Here is a 6,033-nt window from a genome sequence, read left to right on the forward strand (position 1 = left end):
CTAATGAATACGAACAATGTTTGCAAATAGAGGAAAGAAATTTTTATAGAAAAAATGCCTACTTGTTTTATTAAAATATCAAAAAGAAAAATTACAAGTGTTATGAAAGAGCTAAAAATAAAATATTTTGAGATTGGCCGTGTTCCATGGCCTTGGAATAGCTCGGTCGTCCGCATCTTCTAGGTGATATGCACATTTTCCTGCCAAACTAATCACTCTATATAGCCATTCCCAATTAGGTCATAATTTGCCATCTCCAGGCACCAAAGTGTTTTCCATTACTTTGCGCAGCACCCAATCTCCAATCTTGAATTGCCTTGGGTGCAGTGCTTTATTGTATTTCCTAGACAACTCCTATTGATATGAGGCAATGTGTACCAATGCCCTTTCTCTTCTCTCCTCTGCAAGGTCTAATTCTAAGACTATGGCCTCTCCATTTAAGTCTAGATCAAATTTTTCGGTTCTAATGGTGGGGAGGCTAACTTCCAAAGGGATCACTACCCTCATGCCATAAGCCAAGGAAAAAGGTGTTTCGCCAGTCGACCGCCGAGGTGTAGTTCAGTAAGCCCATAAGACGTGGAGAAGCTCCTCAGCCCATTTGTCTTTTGCTTTTTCCAGCCTCTTTTTCAAACCATCTAAGACTACCTTGTTGGAAGCTTCAGCCTAACCATTAGCTTGGGGGTACGCCGGCGTAGAGTTATAAAATTTTATCTTGTTTTCTTCACAAAAACTTCAAAATATTTTTTGATCAAACTGAGTGTCGTTGTCAAATATCAAAGCCTTCGGAATTCCAAACCGGGTTATAATGTTCTGCTATACAAACTTCTTGACATCTTTTTTTTTTTATGGATGCGAGTGCTTGTGCATCCACCCACTTTCTAAAGTAGTCCGTTGCCGCAAGAAAGAACTTCATGTTGCCCGGCGCGATTAGGAGTGGTCCTACTATATCCAAGCCCCATATTGCAAAGAGCCAATGGCTGGTCAAAGGTAAGAGCTCTCTAGCTGGTTGATGTATTTGATATGCGAACTTCTGACATTTCTCGCATTTCTTGACATATTTCTCTAGGTCTACTTGCATCTATAGCCACCAATACCCCTGTGAAATAGCTCAGTAGACCAGAGATCTTCCTCCTTAGTGACTTCCACAAATGCCTTCGTGGATTTCAAGCAGGAATGCCTCGACCTTGCTAAGGTGGACACACTTTAAATACGGTCCTGTAAAGGATTTTTTGTATAATGCGAGCGATAGGGAGAGCCAAAATCACTACGACTTTGCCTTAATTTTGTTGGCTTCCTTCTTCTCCTGTAGTAAAGTACCATTTTTCAAGAAATCCACGATGGGGTCTATCTATGAAGGGCCCAGTTCTTGCAGAATACCTCGGTTGCTTCAGGCTCCTCAATGCTTGGTCTCGACAGGAAGTCCACCAAGAATGGGTGTGGGACGGATGTATCCGCCATCAACGCGACACCAGCTAGTTCATCTGCCTTGCTATTTTCTTCTCGGCCCAATTTGCTCTATTCGTACGACTTCAAATTTCATGATCTCCTTTCTGACCAACTCTTGATACTTGGTCATTATATCATCTTTTGCTTCATAATCGCCCAATATTTGGTTGACTACCAGTTGGGAGTCACTGTACACCATCAGCTCGGTGGCTTTCATATGAAATGTTGACTTCAAACCTGCTAACAATGGTTCGTACTCAGCCTCGTTATTGGATGCTGGAAATCCAAGGTTGATTGCATGTTCAATGGTCAAACTATTTGGCGAGATAAGAACTATGCCAAGTCCTGCCCGTGCCTGTTGGACGCTCCATCTACGAAGAGCTTCCACATCTCCCCAACGAATAACTTCCAGCAAGGGGAGGGATCTAATGACACCTTAGAATCAGGGGCGCTGACACTGTCTTCTTCTACATTATTGTTTTCCATTAGGAGATGATCCTTACCACCTGACTGTCATAGGACTTCACTTTCTGGTGGGTCCTTGCTTGTAATAGTATGGCTTGCTCTCTCTTCTTTGTCCACAAGGCAAAGTGGTTTGCCGCACAGTTGAGGGACTTGCAACGGGGGCTACGCTATCCCTGCTGCACTTTTCTCCCTTTGCTCGGTTACCTCGGTTAAGTTGATCGAGTAAACATGATGACTGCCTAGAGCAAACTCGGCCACGAAGTCTGCCAAAGCTTGGGCCTTTATAACAGTTCGTGGTTAAAACTTAATGTCGAATTGTCCTAATTCCACGGCCCACTTCAAAATTCGTCCAAAAAAGTCCGCTCTTTTAAACAAAGCTTTTAAGGGGAAGGCCGTTAGCACGATCATAGTGTGAGCATGGAAGTAGTGCGATAATTTTCTTGACGCCATCATCAAAGCTAAGGCCAACTTCTCTAATGGCAGGTACCTCGTTTCGGCGCCCAGTAGTGTCTTGCTAATGTAAAAGATAGGCAGGTGTTGTATTCCCTCGGCTCATACTAACACTACGTTAATTGCATGCTAGAAAACTACTAAGTATAGAAAAAGTTATTCCCCTAGTACTGGGGTTACCAACAACGAGGGAGAGGTCATGTATTCTTTCAAGCTTTCTAGACCATGGCCGCACTGGTCATCCCACTCAAACTAGCCTTCAATGCTTTGAAAAATAGTCAACATCTGTCTGACGACCGACTTATGAATCGGTTTAGCGCTGCCACTAGGCCCGTGAGATGCTGTACTTCCTTGATCGTGTTGGGCCTCTCGAGATCTTGAATGGCTTTGATCTGAGAAGGATCGGCTTCAATACCTCGGTTAGTTACTAGAAAGCCAAGAAATTTACCTGACCTTACGCCAAATGCACATTTGGTTGCATTCAATCGCAGATTATGGATCTTCAAAATATGAAACATCTCAGCTAGGTCTTTGAGATGGTCTCCCTTGTTCTTGCTCTTGACCACCGTGTCATCTATGTATGCTTCCATTGTTCTGCCTAATAATGGTTCAAACATTTTGACAATTATTCGTTGGAATGTTGCCCTCACATTCTTTAGGCCAAAGGGTATGACCTTGTAGCTAGGGGTGTGCGCAGTGTGGTACGGGCGGTTTGAGAGTAAAATTACAAACCGAATGGCGGGTTAACGGATTGGTGGATTGACAAATTACGGTTTTGGCTGTTTTTGGCGGATTGAAGAATATTCTAACTAATTATCATACATTTGAATAATATATAACACTAATTTGTATAATATTTTTCAGATATATAACACAGTAATTTTACATAATATGTTTCATATATATAACCACTAATTTGTAATAAATTTCATATTTTAAATCTTTTTCACACTCATTTTTACATTGATATTTCATTGAAAGTTAAAAAATATATATATGTATTAACTTTAGCGGAGCAAAACGGTTCGGTTGGCAGATTATAAATTTTAAAGTTTAAACCGCGATTAGCGGTTAGAGCAGTGCGGATTGATGCGGATCAGTGCGGTTTTAGCGGATTGAGCGGTATTTTGCACAGCCCTACTTGTAGCAATATAACCCCCTAGGGGTGGTAAAGGATGTAACCTCCTGGTCCGGTTCATATATAGCGATCTGATGATATCTACGATACGCATCAAGAAAACTAAGTCAGTTGTGACCTGCAATTAGGTCCACCAGTTGGTCTATCCGTGGTAGAGGAAAGATATCTTTAGGGCATACTTTGTTGACTGTCTTGTAGTCTACGCAAACGCGCCACTTACCATTTTTCTTTGGTACTACCACCGTGTTGGAGATCTACCTGGGATAGTGAACCTCTCTAATTGCCCCCGCTTTAAGTAGGTTTCCCACTTCCTCAACCACTACCTCGGCATGGTGGAGTGTCGATCGATGAGTTCGTTGTATAATTGGCCTAGCGGTTGGGTGGACATTGAGTCGATGGCAGATGAAGTTAAGGTCAATGCCTAGCATGTCGTATGGTGTCCAGGCAAACACCTCGATATTAGAGATCAAGAATTCCATGATCTCTATTTTTTCAGTGCTAGACAAAGATGAGCCAAGTAAAAAGAATTTTTCTGGAACCTTCGCGTCTATTCTGACTTCTACAAGATCTTCTATTGCCTTTTGCTCAGCTGTCTTGCCGACGTCTGCGAATAGCTCGTTGTTTTTTGGCTCCTCTCCCATTTGTATAAACCCTTTGGCAGCTCGACTACCATTCATTGTCATGAAGCATTACTTGGACATGATTTGATCTCCTAAGACCTCCTCAATCATTCCGGCTTCATTTGGAAATCGTATTACCTAGTGGTAAGTTGATGCTACCGCTCACATGGCATGCAACCATGCTCTTCCCAAGATTATGTTGTAAGTGGAAGGGACTTTTAATACCCAAAATTCCACTTGCATTGTCATTGTTCCAACTTTGACTGGCAGAATTATCTTGCCAACCGGCCATTCTAGCATTGAGTTGAAGCCGACCAGGGGGGATATCGCGGCTGCTAGATTTTTGTCTTCCAACTTGAGTTACTTGAAGGTCTCATAATACATTATCTTGCACGAGCTCCCTTGGTCTATCAAGATCCGTTTGATGCTGAAATTCTTGATGTGCAGTGTAACCACTAGCGCGTCATTATGAGGGCTTTGCATCCTTGCTAAGTCCTTGTCAGAGAAGGTGATGACGTTTATTGTCTCCGTTTTTCTTTTTTTCATGGTAAGCAGTGCACTCAGTACCTCTTTCATGTGCTCAGCCTTCTTGATCATCCCTCTGAGTTCACATACTAGTTCAGGCTCGATAATCCCATGTATCACATTGATTATGCCTTGGGGCGGACCGTCGGCTAGCATCTTATCTGGTCCGTTGCAGTCCTGGGGGGGCTGGTTGTGCTCTCCCTTCAATATACTAGTCCAGGTGGCCTGCGGCCACCAACTTTTCCAGATGTTGTCTTAATGGTGTACAGTTTTTAGTTCGCTGTCCCTTCTCATCATGGAGATGCAACGATGCCTATCATCGTAGCCCCTCTACACTTTTCCCAACTTGGCTGGCCGCCGAACGAAGGGTTCGTCGGTTATCTCGCCAAGAATTCGGTAGATAGGCTTATTGAACACCGTAGTGATGGCGGTGCGGACTCTCAGCCTTCTTGCTTGGGAGTCCTCACCGTTTGGTCGTTTACCCCAACCATTTTTGTTCGGTCGTTCTTTCCGGCCGACCATGTTAACTTTTGCCGCGGGTTTTTTGTCTGACATCGTTGTTATGCCGAACTTTTCCTTGGCTTCATCCACCCTGATATGTTGATGCACTCTCTCTATTAAGGCCTCCATTATGAGGGGTGGCGTCATTGTCATTGAATCCCTCAATTTATTGCCTGCCGGTAAACCCCACTTGTATTGTGTGATAGCTAGGTTTGCGGGACAATCTCTAATCTGATTAAAAGTCTCCTAATATCGGTTGTTGTAAGACTTTAATGTCTCTTTCTCGCCCATGTCAATGGAGAGTAGCTGGTCTATTTCCACCGATGTCTTGGTGTTTGTCTTAAACCTGGTAACAAACGCCTTTGCAAGTTACGCCCATGAAGCTATGCTACCTTCTGACAACCTTTCGAACCATGTCAAGCGCAGGTTGCCTAAGCTTGAGGGAAACAAAATACACATTAGAGCCTCGTTCCATTGGTAAACAGCCATGACCTGACGGAAGTGGCTCAAGTGCATGTAGGGGTCCGTATTCCCCTCAGAAGTAGTGAACTTGGGCTGATGGAAGCCCAAGGGTAACGGTGCGTTCTCAATTGTTGGAACGAACGGCGAGCTTTGTAATCTTGCTAACGCTTTGTCTGCTGGCTCGTAAGCAAGACGCGGTACTAGCATTCCAACCTCAACACTTCCATGTGCCCAAGGAGCCAACCGCTGCAAAGTAGAGACCTTTTGGGGGTCGCGTGCCTTGGCTTCTTCTCTCCTTTGAGCTCTCTCTTCCAATACTGTTCGCAAGTCCGCTGACCTAGGTAACTCAGTGTGCCTAAATATCGTTTAGTGTGTATGCGAGGGTCGATAGCTGCTTCCCTCTATACAAGACTTCTCAATCCTCGT

The sequence above is a fragment of the Camellia sinensis genome, chromosome 9, assembly GCF_055761805.1.
Source record: "Camellia sinensis isolate YWXY chromosome 9, ASM5576180v1, whole genome shotgun sequence".
NCBI lineage: Eukaryota > Viridiplantae > Streptophyta > Magnoliopsida > Ericales > Theaceae > Camellia > Camellia sinensis.